General features: G+C 50.5%; 1 long non-coding RNA gene across 1 annotated transcript; it reads left to right on the forward strand.

The window, feature by feature from the left end:
- The first annotated feature begins 922 nt into the window (after positions 1 to 922).
- LOC309435802 lies at positions 923 to 20835 on the forward strand. The gene is made up of 3 exons (XR_014183240.1): positions 923 to 966; positions 13732 to 13903; positions 20594 to 20835. It is a non-coding gene; the product is annotated as an uncharacterized lncRNA (long non-coding RNA).
- Positions 20836 to 21450: the final 615 nt, after the last annotated feature.

The following is a 21450-nucleotide window of genomic DNA, read 5'->3' on the forward strand; positions in this document are numbered from 1 at the left end:
TTCTCTGCCAGGCCAGATAACCAGGCTCTGACTAGCAGGAGCCAACGCTTTGGAGTTGCCAACAGCTCTGTCCCCAGGACTGTCGCCTGCATTGTCCTTCCCGGGGTGTCACCAGCAGCCCGAGGCTCCTGCTCACCTGGGCCGTGCTCCAGTGGAATCTGCAGCCAGGAGGCTGTTGCAGATATCTGGGTTTGCTCCACATGCTTTTAAAGTTTGCAAGGTACTCCTGCGTCTTGCTGGTGCCTTCCTATTTCTGCAAAGCCTCGCTCATGCTCTGCTTTGTTGCATAGAATCAGGGAATAGTTTGGGTTGGAAGGGACCTTCACAGCTCATCCAGTCCAACCCCTGCCATGAGCAGGGACATCTTCACCCAGATCAGGTTGCTCAGAGCCCCGTCCAGCCTGGCCTGGGATGTCTCCAGGGATGGAGCATCTACCACCTCTCTGGGCAACCTGGGCCAGTGTTTCACCACCCTCATTGTAAAAAATGTCTTCCTCATGTCTCACCTGCTGGCGCACGCTTGCCCAGAGCAGCCCGTCTGTCCGAGGCTGCCCTGGTGCGCGAGAAGGGTCCCCTCAGCCCGGGACACCGCTGGCTCCCCACAAGGATCCCTCCTCACCCCTGGGCCGCAGCCGCGGAGCCCCCGCCCCGGGCCGGGGGTGGAAGCAAAGGGCTCCGACCTGCTCCCCATCGCACCCCCGGCGGCTGCAGGGGACACGCAGAGGGCAGGGGCTCCCACCCGAGCGCCACCTGCCCCGCGGGGCTGCCCGGGGCGGACACCGGCGAGCGGGCCCGGGCGCGGCGAAGGTGCCGGAGCCGCCCGTCCCTCCCCCCGCGCCGCTTCCTTTTATAGCGATGCGGCACCGCGCCCGCCCCGCCAGCCAACCTGTGCCCGTGACGCCGCCGCCCGGCAACCCGGAAAGCCCGGCCAGCCCGGCTGCGCCCGCGGGCCGCCCCGCCGCTCAGGTACGGCCAGGCTGCCTGCGGGCCCCGCGGGCGGAGCGCAGCGGGGAGGGCGCGGCTCGGGGGAGCGCAGCGGGGCGGTGGCGGCTGCCGGCGGGCGCCCCCCTGGCTCGGCGGCTGAGGGGAGCGGGGCGGCGGCTGAGGGGAACCGGGCCGGGGGGTGCCGCCTGAGCGGAACGGGCGATCGCCCGAGGGAGCCGGGCGTTGCGCACCTGTGGGGAGCGGGGGATCTCCGGGGGGAGCCGCGCAGGGGCCGCGGAAAGGCTCGCCCCGCCCAGCCCCGCTGCCCCCCCGGGGCGGGAAGGCGCAGCCCCGCGGGAACGGCGGAGGGTGCTCGGCCCCTGCCCGGGCTCTGCCCGCAGCGCCGGGCCGCTGTGAGGCCGCGGGCAGAGCCGGCAGCACGGGGAGCCCGCAGCGAGCCCCGGTTCGTCCCCAAGGCCGGAGCCGCCGCCTCAGTTTCCCCCGGTGCGCGGGGGCTGAGAGGCCGCCCGAGCCAGCAGGTGCCGGTGGCCGCGCTGTGTCTGCGAGGGGCACAGGGGTGACAGGAGACCCTCTGGGGGTGCGGGTGACAGATCCAGGGATCGCTGCCACAGCCCTCGCACCAGCCAGCACGGGCTCCAGCACCTGCCAGGTGGCAGCCGGGCAGCGGTGAGCTGGGGTGGTGGCTGCAGCGGGAACCGGGGGCTGGGGCCGCGTCCTGTGCGCGGTGCTGCTGCCGGCTGCCCGGGGCTGGGAGCGGGGGTGGCGATGTTATGGGGCTGCCTCCTGCACTGGGCGCATTGCGTTGGGCTGTCCCTTGGTGCTCGGACAGGCGCCAGGCTGCAGGCTTTTCAGTCGTCATGGTTCATGTAAATCTTGCACCTGCAACCGACTAAACATCTAAAAGTTCAGTGCAGCAGCCAGAAATGCACAGGACTGGCCAGCGAGGAGGCAGGAGAACTTCTGCTTTGGGGGACCTGGGACTTCCTTGTCGTGATCATGACTGTGTGTGAAAACTACCCCTCTCTTAAGCAAGTTGTAGCGTTTCAAAAGGATTAGTGGTGAAACAGAGAGGAAATAGCGCAGAGACACCCCTAAACCATGAAGGTTAACTGGCTTTATGGTCTGGAGGGGCGTTACCCTTTTGCCATTTAAAAATGAACCCTTATGCCTAATAATAATTCTTTAATATACGTGACATGGAAGGCCCTGAGGGGTGTACTGTTTATTCGGTGTTTTGTTAGGTGTGTGACTGAAACAGTAGAGAGGCCCTTTTATTCACTCAAACAAAGCAAACCCCAAGTCTGCACCCCGAACCGACAAGTGTTTTGAAGAGATGTGGGATTTTGTCGGAAGTGCAACGTCGTCTTTGTTTCAGTGCTTGATAAGCCAAGCCTGGTGCCGGCTGCTGCTGGTTTGATGTCGAGGACGCCAGTGCCGCTGCTGCGAGGAGCTGGGGGAGCATCCAGGGTGCCCACGTGAGCTCTGAGGGACCCTCCTGGGTGCAGACAGGCACCCGGGGTTGTTTTGGTGCTCAGCTCCGCATGGAAAAGCTACTCAGGGTCGTCTGGCCTTAGTGAGAGGCAGCACCCGGCTGCTGCTGTGTTCCCGCTCGGCAGGGACCGGCAGCCCGTGCAGCTGGATGCTCCACGGCTGCTGCTGCGGGCGGCAGTTCCGACCTGCTCTGCTCTTGCTCGCTGATCAGACCGAGAGGCCTCGTTAGGGCATTTTCCAACAGTTTCGTCACCAGTTGCGTTCTCAGGGCGCACCAGAGGTCTGCGGCGCCGTCTCCTCCACGGCTCGGCAGGAGAAGCACCCTCAGCGTTTCCGGGCAGGTCTGAGGCCGCTCTGCGGGGACACTGCGATGTGCTCAGAATCCAGCAGGAACAGTCACACCAACCGGACTTTTAAAAGCGCTTTCCAATAAAGTCTAGACCATCCGTTGCTCTAACCGAGATCGATAGTTCAGGCTGCTCAGCAACGAGCATGTGCGATGGATTTTCAATAATCTGCATGGCACAGCTCAGGCTTGAGGAGAAAATAATTAGGCCTCGTTCTGTGCCTCTAAATGTGAGTGTGCCCGGTAGGAGCAGAGGAAGAAGCTGATGCGCTGAAGGTAGTTAAAAGCTTAATGCTTCCTGTAGAGTGTGGGAGGGCACGGCCGCGCTTACCTGCTGTTTCGTTTTATTCAAAGCTATCAGAGGATTAATAGTGGCTCACAAGAGTGTTTGACTGAGATACTTCCTGTGCTTGTTGGAGAAGAACAAGGCCAAGAGCATTTTGAAAGTAAAAGCTTGTTTCCTGTTAAAAACTGTTGCTGAAGTGAAGGGCGAGATCGCTTTAGGGCTGGAGTCACCGCTGCGGTGATTCGGGCCGGTCACGCTGGCACCTGGATGGGGCTGGACAAGTTCGTCTGAGGCAGAGCAGAGGCCCATCGAGACCTGCAGATGGGGGACAGGCACAGCATCGTGTGCTCCTGCTTCACTGGGAACGCGCAGACAGACAACGTCCTCTGCCTGCAAACAGCCTCCAGAGCTTGGTTAGAGACCACAGGTCGGTTCGTCTGCAGGTGTGAACTGCCCTGCTCTGGCTGACTGGTATTTCAGCTCTGGAGCCCTCAGCACAGGAAAGACATGGAGCTTTGGAGGGCGTCCAGAGGAGGCCGCCAAATAATCAGAGGGCTGGAACAGCTCTGCTGTGAGGACACGCTGACAGAGTTGGGGTGTTCAGCCTGGAGAAGAGCAGGCTCTAGGGAGGCCTTATTGTGGCCTTGAAGTACTTAAAAGGGGCCAGTAAGAAAGATGGGGACAGAATTTTAGCAGGGCCTGTTGTGATAAGACAAGGGTAATGGTTTTAAACTAAAGGAGGGGAGATTCAGGCTGGACATGAAGAAGAAATTTCTTACACTGAGGGTGGTGAAACACCAGCCCAGGTTGCCCAGAGAGGTGGTGGATGCCCCATCCCTGGAGACATCCCAGGCCAGGCTGGACGGGGCTCTGAGCAACCTGATCTGGGTGAAGATGTCCCTGCTCATGGCAGGGGGTTGGACTGGATGAGCTTTGAAGGTCCCTTCTAACCCAACCTATTCTATGATTCTGTTATTAAATACATGCTCCAGTGGCTCAGCTGAGAGCTGGTGTGGGTCTCTTGGCTGCCCAAGCAAAGCAGATGCAGGAGTGTGATCCCATCGTGGGTATATCAGAACTGTTTCTGTAAGCTGAAGGTCATTCCTGCAGCGCTCTCCAACCCTGACTTAGAAAGGCTCGTCCCGAGGTTAGCTCAGCCCAAGATCTATCTCCCGAATCATCTGGTGTAGGTTTTCCTTTAGTGCTTACCATGGCTGTGAGCTCGCTTATCTGCTGCACCACGGCCCTCATCCAGACCCGGACGGTTCCACCAGGAGCTGAATCAGGCTCCTGGGCGCTCTGCGGAGGTGGCGGGAGCGCAGGGCTGGTGTCTGCGGGAACGCAGCTGCTGGAGCGGATTGCAGCTCCGCACTCGGGCTGTGTCTTGCGGAGGCTGGAAAGCACTTTGCACGGTGTCTGCAGTTACTCAGCTGTTGGAAACCTTTGTTCTGCGCTGCTCTGCATGGAGCTTGATACAGCGTGGATTTTATTTTGGTGCCTGAGTTCTATTACTGTCCTTGCTGGATATATTTTAAAACTTCCCCCCAGCCCGTGTTTTTTTGTGTGTATTTTTTTGTTTGCTTTGTTTTTTGTTGGGTTGTGAATACTGCACACAGTAATTTATTTCCTTAAAATCTCCACCAGAGATGCTCAAACTGAGTATATGTGTGTCCTTGTGGTATTATATGGCATAAGTTTTGGTTTCCATTCCTGGTAGTTATTTTACATGGTGCAGGGTGCTTTTCTATCATCGAAATGCAATCTTTTATAAAATGCTGGGTTTGATATCTGCTTTGCAGAAATGCTATAAGATCTACTCCAGGGTATCTAGTGGACAAGCTCTTTATTTCTCAAAGCTTTGCAGGATAGAAAGGGAAAAAAAAGAAAACCCAAATCCTCCAGCGACAGAAGAAAACTGGGAATTCTATCTGAGTCTTGCTAAGACAACCTTTGTCTCAACCAGAATTAGGAAACCTCCCCCGCATCTGCCTGGCTCCCAGTCTTGAGGTCAAACCTCCTGGGCACAACCCTCTCTATTTAAGAAACAAAATATAGACACTAGTTGTAATCTGTGCTATGAAAATCTAATCTGTGACCTAATTTGTTGTGATACCATGAAGAACCTGTCAGCAGCAATCACTGTAACCCGTGGCGCGGCGGCGCTGCCTGCTTTCCAAGAGCTCCTCGCAGGGAGCCGTGTCACGCCAAGCGTGTGCGTTCGGGCTCCTCCGCTGCCAAATTTGGGGAATAATATCACAGAATCACAGAATCGACTGGGTTGGAAAAGACCTCAGAGATCATAGAGTCCAACCCTTGGTCCAACTCTAGTCCATTTATTAGATCATGGCACTAAGTGCCATGGCCAATCTCAGTTTAAAAACCTCCAGGGATGGCGAGTCCACCACCTCCCTGGGCAGCCATTCCAATGCCTGACCACTCTCTCTGGAAAGAATTTCTTTCTAATATCCAGCCTAAATTTCCCCTGGCAGAGTTTAAGCCCATGCCCCCTTGTCCTATTGCTGACTGCCTGGGAGAAGAGACCAATCCCCACCTGGCTATAACGTCCCTTCAGGTAGTTATATGCAGACAACTGTCAGGCCACTTTTGTTATTCTTTTTAAAATGAAAGCAGCACGGGCGGTCTTACTCTTTGTGGAAGTGAAGCTCTTCTGCGGGCCATCCCTGCGGAACCGGCTGGTCTGAAACGTGAGGGAAGGACAATGAGATGCAACCAGAACTGGACAATTTTCTGTGCGTGTCGTAAGAGCCGTTTACCTGTTCGTGCTCATTCCCCTTCTCTGTGGCAGCGACTTGGACACAACCAACTCACTGGGCGAGTGGTTAGAGGAGCGACGTGTCTGAGTAACTTCTCACCAGTGTGAGCTGAGGTTTCGTGGGCCGATTCTCAGAGGGCAAAACCAGCAGGTTTCTTCTTTCTTTCTCTTGTCGGTGACAACCAATGATAGGACAAGGGGTAATGGGTACAAACTGGCACACAAAAGGTTCCACTTAAATTTGAGAATAAACTTCTTCTCAGTGAGGGTGACAGACACTGGAACAGGCTGCCCAGGGGGGTTGTGGAGTCTCCTTCTCTGCAGGCATTCAAAACCTGCCTGGACATGTTCCTGTGTAACCTCATCTGGGTGTTCCTGCTCCGGCAGGGGGATTGGACTGGATGAGCTTTCGAGGTCCCTTCCAATCCCTGACATTCTGTGATTCGGTGATTCTAGTACAGCCCCTCTAAGTCAAGTTTGTTGTCCTTTAAGGAAAAGAAAACCAACACGATCTTTTGTGTTTTGTTACTGAAAACATAGCGCTGCCAATCTTGCTCCGCAAGGCTAGGAAAGGAAGGAAGGTTTTACAGATGGAGAATGCACAAATAATAGGCTGAAAAACTGGAAATTGTGTTCCTAGGTTCCTGCACTGCTGCATCTGACAAGGAGAGATCTTAACTGAGGAACTACTGCTCTGTCAGAAACGGACAGCAGAGCTGGGCTTCCGGTTTGATTGCTCTAGAAATAACAGTTCCTTTTTATAAAAAAAATATTATCTTTAACGCGCTTCACTTGAAAGTACTAAATTAAAACCTGCAGGGGCGTGCAGCCTATTAATAACTGCTGGGTTCTGTGTCCATGCGTAGTGAGACACCATCAGCCTGGCTGGGCTTTGACTGGCTGGGTTGTTGGGATTCAGAAGATGCACGTCCAGAATTGGCCATCATCTATGGTCTGATGCCTTCCCTGCTCGCCCTCAGAGGAGCTGCCAGTGCTGCCATTAATGCAGCAGCTCTTACACTTTTTATTTTGATCCTCCTCTTTATTCTCAGTACTTGTGCACCTCCTGTTACCTAGCGGGCATTAGGTGTGTTTACATAGAATAAGTGCATTTGCATAGTGCTTGGTAAACTCCGTGTCCTTTCACCCACGCTGGGCACTCAGTGTTCAAGTTTCAATGTGCTATTTGTCGATTTTTGTTGTTGTTGTTGTTCACTCCAGGCTTTTCCCTCCACCCACTCGCTTCCTCTCGCAAGTGTTTCCCCACTTCACCGCTTTTTCGCGTTGCGTCCCGCCGCGGGCCGGCCCAGCGCTTCCCCTGCCGCTCGCCTCTGCGGGAGACAGGCCCTGGGTCTGGGTGCGAGGGGGGAGCAGGGGCAGGACAAGGTGCTTGGGGGATCTGGGTGCGGGTTTACTTTGGAGAAAGAGGAGCAAAGGCTTGTAAACAGTTCCAGAAGGGCAGGGAACTGCTGGAGAGAGTCCAGCGCAGGGCAACAAAGATGCTGAAGGGAGTGGAGCATCTCCCGTGTGAGGAAAGGCTGAGGGAGCTGGGGCTCTGGAGCTGGAGGAGACTGAGGGGTGACCTCATTAATGTTTGTAAGTATGTAAAGGGTGAGTGTCAGGAGGATGGAGCCAGGCTCTTCTCGGTGACAACCAATGATAGGACAAGGGGTAATGGGTTCAAACTGGAACACAAGAGGTTCCACTTAAATTTGAGAAGAAACTTCTTCTCAGTGAGGGTGACAGACACTGGAACAGGCTGCTCAGGGGGGTTGTGGAGTCTCCTTCTCTGCAGACATTCCAACCCGCCTGGACACCTTCCTGTGTAACCTCATCTGGGTGTTCCTGCTCCGGCAGGGGGATTGGACTGGATAAGCTTTCGAGGTCCCTTCCAATCCATAACATTCTGTGATTCTGTGAGGGTGCGAGGTCTGAGGACAGTGCATCCTCCAGGCCGGAATGCAGCTGGACCAGAGGCCGCGCTCCCTTCCTCAGCCCAGCACGGGCAGGCTGGTCTGCCTTCAAGACTTGCTCTTGGTTTTAATAGCATGTTTTAATGTGCTATTTTTTACCTGCTGATTTCTAACAAAGGTTTCCCACCTCCCCTTGGACAAAAACAATTTCTCAACCACACCGGGGGTGCATCTGGCAGTTTACAACCTGTCAAAAAGAGGAAAAAGAAACACCACAAAAATAGCGTGTCTGTAGTTTTAAATTAGGCAAGGGCTAAAATTAGTAAGAACAGGCCTATCTGTTGCTGAACAAACCAGCAGAAACTGCTATTCAGCTGATGCTGAGCAAGGCAAGCAGAGGTTCTCAGCTTGCACTTCCTTCGCCTTGTCCCACTCCTGTCCTTCCACATTCTCTTCCCTGTCGCTAGTTAGCAGTCGCTAGTTAGCAGTCGCTAGTTAGCAGTCGCTAGTTAGTCGTCGCTAGTTAGTCGCCTGGCTCTGTCGCTACTCAGCAGAGAGCTGTACAGGTGCTGCTAACCTTGTGCCACAACCAGCGCTACTTTCAGCGCTGTAAATTGTTAGCAATAGCCAGTGTTTTGCCACACTCATTCAATTTCTTTGCTCGGCTGCCATGAATGTGGCTTTGGATGTATCACGCTAAGGTCACTTTGTCAGAGCCCTGGATGTGGCTCAAGTCCCCTGTTGGGACCAGCGTCCACCCACCATTTCCTCGCACTTGTTGTTTCCTCGCCCCAGCTGTGGTTTACTTTCCTCCGCTGTAACTGTGTTGCTGTTAATAGGGCTGCAGTATAAACTGGTCACTGAAATAATTCACATCACAAGAATAACTCTAGGTCGGTTTGGTTCTTTGCAGGTCCAGTTTTCATTTTGCATCTCGGCATTATTTTCATTTGCAGCATGACCCATGCGAACAGGTTTAGTTGAGCATGTTAAAGTGGGCTACAGACTGGTGGGAAAAGGTGGAAACTTGCTGGTAGAGGGGAAAATTATATTTAAAAAGGATCTGGAGTTGCTGGGGGAGTTGCGGGAGGGGTGGTAGCGTTGTTTGGCCCTGATGGTGGAGGTAACAAACGGCTGCTCATCTTCGGGGGTGATGTGTTTGAGGGAGGGAAGAAGAGCAAGAGTCTTCACCTCTCTCCCCTCCCCTGGGAACCACTGGGTTGGGCCTTGTGCCCGCTGCTGGAGATAAACTCCTGGGAGTTGATGTTCTTCCACCCCAGCGTATCCCGAGGAATTGGAGGTCACTTGGAAATCAAAATTAAACAATGCCTTAGCGCAGCTTTGAAAAGTTTACTCAAGGGGCTGGCGTTACTCCAGTGCGGTTAAACTGATGACCGCCCTCCGTAACAGCTCCAGAGGCTCTGGTTTGGCTGTCAGAGGCCAGCAGTGATTGCGGAGCTTCATGTGGGGCGGCAGGGCTGGGTTGCTGCCCCGCTCACCTTGTTGCCATCGGAGCGCCCCGGGAAACGTAGGGCGGGCTGTGCTGTGACATGGGGTTGTTCTCTGGAGGCCAGAGCAGCCCACCTGGAGCAGGACCTGGAGTTGGCTTGTCTCACTGGGCCGTGCTCGCCATGGGGGGACAGCTGGAGCCAGTCCCTGTGGGCATCGCCCAGCGGCTCCTGACGGGGACAGCTGCTGCCACTGGGGTAGAGTTACGGGATGGGTGCTTTATGTTCCCCAACAACTCAGTGTCTGTCCAAAGAGACAGGGAGCAGTGTGATGGGGAGTATCTCTGCAGCCTGCAAACTGCAGGGACAGTTTGGGTTTTCAGGGTGGTAGGTCTGGACTAGTCATCAAAACTTAAAGGGAGAAGAGAGGAGCCCTGTCCCCAAGGCTGCTCGGCCAGTCTGAGAACCGAGGAGGGCAGATGCTCCTGCCTGCAAATCCTGACTCCCTCGGAAGGACTAGCTGTATGACCAAATATGATCTTCTGGGCATTAGTAGGTCTATCTGGCATCCTGCTTACATTGAGTCCTTCAGAAATATTTACTGTATGCGGCAGTGTTCTCGTGTTAGCACGCTCTGGGTGTCGCAGATATCCACTGGCAATGGCTTACAGCAGGCTGTCAAATGAGAGCATTGGTAGGATTCCCTGTGAATGAAGAAGCCACTCACATCTCTATTTAAGGGTTGGGACCAAGTTGCTTTCCCAGGATTACCGCTTTGAAAGGAGATTGTTCGTTTTAGGAATGGCTCCGAGTTGCAAAACTTGTACCAGGAGACTTCTCGCACCGAGGATCCACAGCTTATCGAGGCATCCTGATTATTGGCATTACTGTTGTTGCATTTGTGAGCAAAAAATGCTTTAGGTCCACTTGCACCTGTTCTAGGTCTGCTGTTACCCAGCTGTATCCCTGAACATGACATGAATAACAATGCCTCTAAAACATGTTTAATGCATTTGAGGTACAATTACACCTAGGGCTTGTAGCTGCTGTTCATACCAAAAAAAAAAAAGGTCTTTCAAACTTGTTGAGGCTCTGTTTGGTGTGTCATCTTCTTCTTAAAAAATAAACTACTTGATGTGAGAAGCAGTTGGTGGATGTATAATACTCAGAATTGTTGTTCTGCGGGGCAGCGCTGCCCGGGTGGAGACTGCGAACCCTCGCATGGTTTTGCACGGGGCTCCCGTGAGATTGTGTAGCTGGTACAGGACCAGTAAATTCTTCCTCTCCTGCAGCACGTCGGTCAGTTTGAGGAAGCAAGAGAGGGAAGTGGGGGCCCAGAAAGAAAAAACTGTGCTGGTATGAACATGTCCTGTAGAAAAGGACTGATCCTGATAACCTTGCGTGCCTGCTGGAGCGCTTATGCACAGCTCCTGGAGGGGACCATCCGATACAAGGCCACCAAACAGATTATGGCTTAGCAGCACATTGCCCACCCCTGCACGGATTCAAAGCCGTTCCTGAGCAGTTGTTTTCATAGAGCTGAATATGGTCATTTGCATATTGCACAGTGTTTGGGCTTTTCCTCTTCCTCTCAGCTCTGTTGGGCACCGTTGTACGTGTGTCTGCGAGGGAAGTAGTGTTCTCAGTCAGAACCCAAACTCGTGTAACTTCCCCTGGGCAGTGGCTCCCAGAAATGCAACCCGCTCTGGGCCAGCCCTGCTGGGAAGGGGAAGGGCAGAGGTTCCCCTGCGATTGTTCTCCTCCCCGGTTCCTCGTGGTCTGAGTCCTCATGCTCGCCCTGTCATGGGACATTGACCAGCTGGGGTTTGTGCAGCAGGGGATGCTCATGTCCACTCGAGAGGAGCCGTGGGCTTCCTGTGAAATCCCCCTGTGAAACAACAACTCACATCCCATCCAAATTACTGACCACGTGTCTGACATGCCCCGGCCTCTGGTCAGCCCTGTTGCTGGGGAGACTTTGGGGGGCAGCCAGGAGGTGTCCTTGCTGCTAGGTGAACCAGAGCCGACCCCCACCAGCTCTGCCTTCCTGGGGGGCAGACAGAGAGCAGATGCCTTTTTCACTCCCCTCTGTTGGAAGCTGTAGAATCACCGAACAGTCTGGGTTGGAAGGGACCTTCAAAGCTCATCCAGTCCAACCCCTGCCATGAGCAGGGACATCTTCACTCAGATCAGGTTGCTCAGAGCCCCATCCAGCCTGGCCTGAGATGTCTCCAGGGATGGGGCATCCACCATGTCTCTGGGCAACCTGGGCCAGTGTTTCACCACCCTCATTGTAAAAAATTTCTTCCTCATGTCCAGCCTGAATCTCCCCTCCTTTAGTTTAAAACCATCACCCCTTGTCCTATCGCAACAGACCCTGCTAAAAAGTCTGTCCCCATCTTTCTTATAAGCCCTTTTTAAGTACTGCACCCCCTGCTGAAGTTGAGGGGGAGAGCAGTGGGGTGAGCCGTGCTTTGGCCCAGCACCCTGCCTGCAGCCGTGCCGGTGCATCGCAGGCACAAGTGGTGGCAGTTTACACTGGCTCAGACCCAGCAACTTGCCAAGTCAGTCCTACTCTGAATCTCCTCCAGACCTGGCCTACCCTCTTCTGCAGGATGAACCCAAACCAGTAGTCAGGCTTCTTTGGGTTTTGTTAAGGTTTCACCTACCAGGAACTCATTATCTTTAAGGCAGTTGTGGGCGCGTCCTAAGCATTTGTTTGGATTGTCATTCTACAGTGTGCTGAATAATTTCTGAGCTGGAAGAGTGGCCAGAGCCTCTGCCTAGGAACCAGGCAAGCTACCCAGTCTTGGTGCGGTGTGTTTCGTTTTCTGCGCTGTTTTGTTGGGTTCCAGTCCTATCATGAATTTCACTGACAACCCCCCGAGGTGGAGCTCAGCAGGGCCAGGGCCCTTTGGAGGTGAAACCGTATCTGATAGTGGGAAAGGCACATTTTCAGTGGTCACTAAAAGTCAGTCCCTTATCCCAAAACCTCCTTTTGCCCTGGACACTATTATCACAAGTGCAATAGGTGAATTCAGGTTCCAGCCCCATGAGAGGATGTAACAGTTAATACAGAGAGCTTTAGAAATTGCCCTTCTGTTCTCTGATGGCAGTTTAATCCATTGAGTGTACGGAGATTAAAAGATATTTGATGAATGCACTAAACATTCATCGCACATTTCTCTTCCAGTATCCAGCTGACCTCAAATCCTCAATGAATTTGCATTTGTTTCTAAAAGTGTCTCATTTTGTGAATCAAAATGTCAACACATTTGAAAATGGTCCCACATGAGATGTTTGTATCTCTTGGAGTTTAAATTGCTGGATCAATTTCCCATTAATACTAAGGGTATTTAAAGGACAAATTCTCTGCCTACTGCAGTGAAAATGTACCCTGAGGTATGACATTTCACCTGCCACTGAGTGCAAGAATGTTGAATATAATGGACTGAAATAGCTGGATTTGCACATACTGGTAACAAAAGAGGGTGAGCAGTGGATCCCATTACAGAAAACCTTTCCTCTTATTTTTTTTCCCCCTCCTCCTTTTTCAGCCATGAAAACTTACATCCTCTTTGCAATTTATATTAGTGCGCTATTGAGTATTTGGGCACAGTTTGATCATGTAGGCTGTAAGTGCATGAAGACAGCCCCGAAGAGCTTCTGCTCAAAAGGGCGCAGAGAAATGGCAGCACCAGGGGACATGCAAAGTCTGGGACTGAGCAGCACCCACAAAGCCAGGCTCAGGCTCCACCGGTTCCTGCGCTGGACCACAGAGCTACGAGCCCCATCGCATGCTCTTGTGGTTGCAGCTCTGATGGGGCTTTGCCGCGGCTTGTCCCTGCTCCTCAGCATGGCTATCCCGAGTTAGGAGAAAGGAGCAGGACAGCTCGCAAGCCTCGACCACCTCCGCCTCCTCCTCAAATGAAATATGGGGGCAACTGGAAAGAGCTGTCAGCAAGCTAAGGCAGACAGCATAGCTGCAAATAATTTGAACCCAGGGGGCATGGTGAACCTGAGCTAAGGCGTGTTTACCCGAGGAAGCGCCAACATAACCTAGGAGAACATGCCATAAAGTTGCACCATCCTGTCCCTCCCTTGCGCTGTCACGGAAACCAGATGCCAGGGTGGAAACGCACCAGGAGGAGCCGAATAAAAAAGCTTCAAGTGTCGGAGAGCCCTACCTTCTGCTGCAGGCCATCTCTGCTTCCCGGCATTCCCTGGGCTCCTGCCAATTCCCATCAACAGCTGTGGTTTGTGGTTGTAATGCTCAGCATTTGTCTCCTTTTTCTCGTAGCAGACTTGGGCCAACACTAGATGTGCAGCAGGGAGTAGTTTGGGAGTCCCAGGGCTCCCAGAACTGGACTCCAAGCATGAAATCAAACCCTTCATTACTCCTTTACCTTCCCCAAGGTCTGAGACACCCCAAGTGTGGGTTTGTAGGTCTTCTGGGGCCTTCTGATGGAGACTGTGAGGAAAGGTTATAACAAAGTGCTTTGTAACACATTATTTTGTTTCTTTTAAAGAACCAGCAAGTGCTAATAGTAAACCTAAAGCTGGATTGCCGGCCCAGAAGCAGCGTGCTTACTGCATTCAGCAGATAAAGTGTTTTTCACTTTACCGTGCTTATTCCCAGTTTCTGTGCCTGTGCGTTCCTGTTGAGGCTGCAGTTTGAGTAGGATCGGCTCCAAGATGTCAGTAAGTGCCTGTCGGGAATCCCACTCCTCGTTTCAGGAGGCCCCAGAAGTTCATGAGATGTTTAATAGCTTCTGGTCGCTGCTGTGCTGGATGGACCTGAACCGCTGACCCAGAGGGGAAAGGTTCTCTCGCACATTCACAAACCCTGATGCATCTGCTCCCCAGACACAGATTTATGTAATTTCCCCAAACCACTGCTGACCTGCCCTGAAATGATACTCTCATTCCCTTAGGAAAGCCCTTGGGTTGATATCAAGCAGATAGTTATTTTTGGGTTCTTTCCCAGAGAGAGTGCACTGAATTGCTCTGAACCCTACACACCAAATATATCATTGGACTGTAGTAAAGGTCTAAAGAGCTTTATTGAAGGGGAAACAGATTATTAATAATTAAGGGCGGTTCACTGTGTTGTTTTTGAGCCAAGTAAAGCTAATAGAGCTTTTTTATAGCAGAGATAAAAGTGTAGAATATCAAGACTGAATTGATTGCAACATTTAATGGCAACATAAAAGTCAATTAATGAATTGCAATGGTTAATTTGGCATTAAAGTGAAACATGCAGCTCCCAAGCAATGTATTAAGCATTTTTAAAGATTACAAAAAACCCAACCCAAACTCCCTTATTGACTAGTAAATGCCTATGTTATTTTTTTTTTTCCCCTGGGAGAGAAACTCATACAACCATATTTTAAATTCACTTAACCTAAAGCTCTGGGTGCACGTGTGTATGTGTGCTTTTCCCTTAGCACCTGTCGGAATTCAATAATGCCCTTACGTGGAGTTGATCGGTCATTAATTCTAACAAAACTCTCCCAGGGCCGCGTGTGCTCTCCCGTGGCGGGGAGGCCGGTCGTGCGGAGAGAACGGCCTTCAGCAGATGCCTTTGTGAGAGAGGCTCTGAAAAGGGCGAATTCCAAACTGCTACGTGTTTGAACTGTCCCGTGTTGTTTATTATCCACCCAATTACAGTTTGTTAATTTCATAGTGTATTTTTTTAATCAGTTCTCTGCAATAGCAGAAGAACATAACATTGAAAAGAGAAAACAGAATCGCTGGGTGGAATAGCTGTACTTCTGGGGGATGGAGAAGGCTTTAAAATATTCTGCATTGAATAAATCAAAAGTTTATTGCAGAATGCCATTCCTTCTCACCGACAGTCATTATATTGTAATTTTGTCCCTTTGCAGCCTTTCCGGAACGATCCGTGTCTTCTGAAACCTTTCTCCAAGCCTCAGGCTGACACGAGGCCTTTTCCCGCGCTGCGGCCCCCCCTCTCTGCCTCATTCCGTGGAGCCCCTTGGTCTTGCAGCGGGGACACGTGTCCCCTCTTTGCCATCTGGCCGCGCGCGGGTGCTCTGAGCGCGTCCCCTCCGCGCCAAACCCAAAGCCTGTCACACTCATCTGCAAAACCTCTCACAAGCTCGGGGCCGGAGTCTGTCATCCGCACGACAGCGTGTTGTGCCTCAGGATGCAAGTGACCCCATTAAAACCACTTAGAAGCGGGCAGACTTACGACTGTCTCGCTGCCCTTATGTTTCTCTCTGCTCCCATGTGGGTCCCCAGGCCCTTTCACATCCCTGCGTAAGCCGGTCTTTGAGCAAACCATAGAAATGTTATATTCTCTACATCTGCCCCTACCATCCTTTTAAAGGCAAATTGAACTGCAACATAATGGGAGCACGAAGAAACAGGTAGCATTTGCCTTTTCTTGGAATAGAAGATATAATTTAAACATAAAGAGTCCTGTGAACAGTGTAAGAAAGGAATCCTGATTTTCTCCTGATTTGGGTTCTGTGAACCCTGCGTTTCCCACTGGAGCTTTCTCGTTGTGAAACCTCCAGGCTCCTCTGTGTTCCCAGCTCTTCTGCCGTGTCCCCAGTGCCCCCACTGCAGTTCCCCCCAGTCTCTCTCTTACATCTCACCAGCCGGGCATGAGATGACACGTGCAGGGTGACTGGGCAGTACACACATGCTGTTTGCTGTCCTGCATCATAAACCAGATTCCCAGGGGACAGCAGGCGGGATGTCCTGGGACAGGGAGAACTGCTGCCCGGCACAGGCCAGGGGCTCATGGGCTCTGAGTGATGAGCCTTGCTGGAAAGCACATGGAATCATAGAACAGGTTGGGTTGGAAGGGACCTTCAAAGCTCATCTAGTCCAACCCCCTGCAATGAGCAGGGACATCTTCACTCAGATCAGGTTGCTCAGAGCCCCATCCAGCCTGGCCTGAGATGTCTCCAGGGATGGGGCATCTACCACCTCTCTGGGCAACCTGGGCCAGTGTTTCACCACCCTCATTGTTAAAAGTTTATTCCTCATGTCCAGCCTGAATCTCCTCTCTTCTAGTTTAAAACCATTACGCCTTGTCCTATCGTAAAACACCCTTCTAAAAGTAGAGATGCTGTACTGCTCCATCTTTTGTACTCGGGTTAGTTGGTTTAGGACCAGCTTGGTGAGTGCTGTAGGATGTTGTATTTTGCCATGTGGAGACACCTCACTACAGTGGCAGAAAACCAGGGTGTACAACTGGTCTCAGTATTTGTGTTTTCCTCTCATCTAGAACTTAGACTGCGAGTTGCTTGGAGCAGGAATTGCACCAGTTTTACTGTAAAGCACCATAAGAGTCTTTCCAACTTAGTTTCTTTATGTATGAAGTTATTGAAGTTTAACGGTGTCACTTTAGACATTTAGAAATTATCAGAATGGGACGTAGCATTGACAGGCTACCTAGACATGTTGCTTCATACAAGAAGTCCAAGGCCAGAAACATGGTCTAAGCTTCTCTGAGTTGCAGCCTGGTACCTCACAAGAGAAGACTATTTTGCTTCTTTCCACTTTTAAGCTTGTTCACTGCCTAAGACAGGAATCATTTAGGATAATGACCATGTATTTAAAAAAAAACACTGTTTCGTGATGCATGGTCATGGCGGGAAGCTGCTTTTTTCTAGTCTGATCATTAACAGAACATGCACCTAAGCTCTGACTTCAGGAACCCAGATGTCTCAAATGGGACTGTATCCAGATCAGTATAAACAGGCACAGAATGTTTCCGAGCTCGTGCGTGGGATTTATCAGCTGGACATAAAAAATATTATACTTTCATCAGTTGGGTAAGTTTGGAATAAGTTTTAGTAATTGCAACGTGTAATGTCAGCTTTACTCCTTTTTCCTGCTAACTGAATATTAAACAGCTGCGTCTGGTGCTAGATTTAGTCCTAGGTGCCATATTCACGCTCAGGAAAAAGGAAGAACAAGGCGCCTGGTGTGCAGTGTTGCAGTTGCTCAGCAGAGGAAGTGTGTAAGTGCAAATCTATGTGTCTTGTTTTATGGCAGCCTTCATGTGCACCCACTCTGTCCCTCACAGATTACGGCATGGGGAAAAAGCCCTGGCTTTCCATTTCCTCTGCCAGCAAACTCTGCTTTGCAGTTAGACTTTTGCTTATGTGAGCAGTAAGGGCTCTGTTTCTCTCCTTCAAGGCTTCTTAAAATGATCAGTCTCAAAGACTTTAGAACCCAAATATACCTACCATGCAGGTGATGGGTGACTGGGAATTTCTTATCCCACAGAAAAAGAGTGGTACCTACCCACTTCAGATGAAGTCACTGCATGGTCTACAAGAAAATGTGTGTACTGATGGGAAAAGGGTTTATTCAAAGTTCTCTGCATTCAGCAACCAGCTACACTAAAATGATTGTAATGTCTGCTGCTCTTTGGAGCGTATTGATGGAATTGCATGAAGGCAGCAGTATGATGGGTACAGCAGATGCCTGTATCATAAGTGTTATTTTAAAGAGGAATGTAGAGTTCGTGGGCCAATAACTTCATCATAATCCTTTTTCCTCCCATTATTCAGTAGCCTTGTACTCAGCGTCACCTTAGATCACGAACGAAGATTAATTTCGTTTACAGTAGTTCAAATCAGTGTTGCAAAACTCATCCGGGTTGTGATCAGCTAAATTGAATTCTGCTTTTCAGATGGGAATAAACAGGCAGGTCCTTTCAAACCGAACCAGTGGTGCAAGGGCAGAACAGTGGTGGGACAGGGCAGCGCGTGGGTGCCACGGGAGACGGAGGAACACGTGCTGTGGGATGCAGCCTCAGACGCTTGTCCTTGCTCACGTCTCGCCCAGCAATGCCCAACACTGTTGTTTTGTGAAGTTTGTGTTTGTTCACTGAATTCTGAAATGAGCCCCTGGGACTGATGCTCTCCAGAGCCTTTCCCTGAGGTGCTTCAATGAACTTACCTATTTCCCCACCAAAAGATTGTAACATCCCCTGTGGTCGGAAGAGGAAACTAAGGACTGATGTAGCAAAGGAAACAGCTGAGGCAAAGTGAAACCGTCTCTTGACAATGTCCCTTGGCAACACCTCGACACAGCCCAAAAAATCACTTAAGAGCCAAATGCTATTCTGAGGCTTCCAAATAACAAATGAATTAAGCACTTTGAGGCAAAAGGAAAAAAAAAAAAACAATAAACAAAAGGCTCCAATGATGACATCACTACAAAAGATGTGATCAAAGTAAAACACCAGTCTCATGCTCCTGAGCTGGGCAGAATTCTCAATGTAAGCGATGAATATTTGTTCCCATCAGGGCAGTACAATTGTGTTTGCTCAAAAAAACCAACCCCAAACCAAAAAAATATTGGGTTCTCTTCCAGAGACTAATGAAACAATCTAAACCTCTTAAATATTGCCTTCCCTGTTCTCTGAAACATTGATTCTGTCCATTAACTGGAATACTATTACATTGCTGATTGATCTGAAACATTTTGGGGGGAGGATGGGAAAGAGGCTTTTGAGAAAGTTCCAGTTCAGATATATGGTTTATTTCCTACTGTGGTCCTGGTGGTTTGCTTTATTAATAAACTGGTTTGACTGGGGGCTAATGGGAGGTCAAGTGAAACGCCTGCCACTCTACATTGTCCTCCCGACCCACAGCTGCCTCTGACTTAGTGAAGCTCTTACTAAAGGCACCAATTGCTACCCAGAGTAAATGCAGTGACATTCAGGAGCTTTGCTGGACAAAGGTGCCTTTCGCTTGAGCACCCAGCACCTCCTGAAGTGATCATCGCTTTTCCACTACGCTGAGCAAATCCCTGCTGAAGAATGGGTGTGTAATGGGTTTGTCCTCACCTGAGTGCCATAAATATGGAAGCGCAGTCTGTGGCCGTGACTTCCTGAGCTTGGTAATGCTGGATTATCTCAGTTGCTTAGCAGGGCTCTTCTGGAGCCCTCAGCACAGGACAGACATGGACCTGTTGGAGAGGGTCCAGAGGAGGCCACAGAAATGATCGGAAGGTGGAACAGCTCTGCTGTGAGGACAGGATGAGAGAGTTGGGTTTGTTCAGCCTGGAGAAGAGAAGGCTCCAGGGAGACCTTATTGTGGGCTTTCAGTACTTAAAAGAGGCCAGTAGGAAAGATGGGGACGGACTTTTTAGCAGGGCCTGTTGTGACAGGACAAGGGGCGATGGTTTCAAACTAGAGGAGGGGAGATTCAGACTGGACATGAGGAGGAAATTTTTTACAATGAGGGTGCTGAAACACCAGCCCAGGTTGCCCAGAGAGGTGGTAGATGCCCCATCCCTGGAGACATCCCAGGCCAGGCTGAACGGGGCTCTGAGCAACCTGATCTGGTGAAGATGTCCCTGCTCATGGCAGGGGGTTGGACTGGACGAGCTTTGAAGGTCCCTTCCAACCCAGACTGTTCTATGATTCTCTTGCTGGCCAGCTCACCTATTTGTTCGCAGCACAGGTTTTACCATCGTGGTTGCTGAAAACACGTCTTAGTGCAATGGTGTCCATGTGGTGATCACTGAAGAAATTTCGTATTTCACAGACTTTAATAAGCAGCTTAAAGATCTCAGTGTTTAATACCATGTTCTGCTCTATTCTATAACAGGTCTACTACTCTAGTATATGTTTCTATTTTCCAATACAGACAAAATATGATTAAAATAGCTGCAGTTCCTCTTTCCACCTTCCCTATGCTTACTGGTCTACAGTCTTCTTTCTAATGCAGGCTTAACACCTGCCATTTGCTCTTTATTCCTCTTTTTGCTTCCTTGTCTCATACGGGTGAGCTGTACTGTTCCGGAAAGGCAGCAAAATGTGAAAACAAAATAGTTTTATATTGTAAAATCACCATTATCTTAGATCACGGCCCAACACTGAGCCCTCGTGCATCATAAGTGTTTATTAATTGAGAGCACGTTGCATATGTTCGCTGGGGCTCCCCATACAAAGAGGCCGAGCGGGTCGTTTGCAGGGAGCAATTGCATCAACAGATGAGCAAACTCAAAAAAGAATCTCAGACTTTGTAGTGGCAGAAGACGAGATGACTAATGTAGTTAATTAGTCACGTGAAGTGACGGGGCACAGCACAAGGAGAGAATAGACTTTCACCGGGTCTGTCAGAGTGAAAAGGATGAGCTCATGAAGCACTTTGGTTTCTCCACTTGCCACCTAAATACCAAAATGACCTTTTTTATATTTGGGGGGAAAGGCATTTTGAGATTGCGAGTGCCTGTCTCCATGCAAGTATAAAGCAATGTAATTGTTTGTCATTACGGGATCTGGCAGCACTTGTAAGCACCCAGTGGTTTGACCTTGGCTTTTTGTTTTGTCTGCACTTTTCAAGATTTGTGTAGATCATTCACATTTTGTTGCAACTGTTTATGTTTCCGAAGAGCTACATTTATGTCAGAGGATTGGTCCTGCCCAAAACGAAAGCCCTAAAGGACGCTGCAGTGTGAGTGTGACTGCTCATGCAACCCCTTGTCTGCTTGCCCTGTGCTGCAGAAGGTGCAGAGGTCTGGAAGGGGGAGGGCGAAACCTGATGTCAGCTTTATCTGAACTGAAAGGTGCTATCAGCCACAGCAGCGTGACAGGGACCTCTGCAAAGCCGCCTCTCCCCTCCCTTCTTGAAACGGTGCTGCGAGAAATCTCCTCTCTTTAAAAATAAATCTTGGTATATAGGATGCTTGCCTTCTATTTTCATCCATGTAACAGAACAGTTAGTGGTGTTTCCACCTCCCTGCCCAGACAAAGAAGGTTGTTGTCCCTGCTGAGGACAACTGGGAGAGGATGATGCCCTTTTCTCCTTTTGGCTTTCTCCCCTGGGCTACCATTAAGCTTAAAAGTAGCCCAAGTATTCTAACCGTGCGTGGCACCCGAGGGCAGGTTTGCTTCTGTGTTTTTATTTACCTATCTGTCTATATATAATATAAAGTCATCTTTTGTCACGGATAGATACGCACACGTCCATAGTACACATACATCCAATAGTACATTTGGAGCTTAATCTTTGCTCTGTGAAAATTCTCTGACCGATTTTCTTGCCTTAGTGTCTGTCATACCTACCTGGCAGCAACACAAAACCATCCACAGGCATTTAGGAGCATAAGAGCTTTTATGTCCTGTGACTACTCCTTTATTTTATGATACTAGCTGGCAAATGTAATCTCTAATTTTGTTTTTTATATTTATAATAATAATAATAACCTAGTAAGATAATTTTCTGTTTAGAAGGAGCAATTAAAAAAAT

The sequence above is a fragment of the Streptopelia decaocto genome (assembly GCF_964273445.1).
Source record: "Streptopelia decaocto genome assembly, chromosome: 2".
In the NCBI taxonomy this organism is placed as follows: Eukaryota; Metazoa; Chordata; class Aves; order Columbiformes; family Columbidae; genus Streptopelia; species Streptopelia decaocto.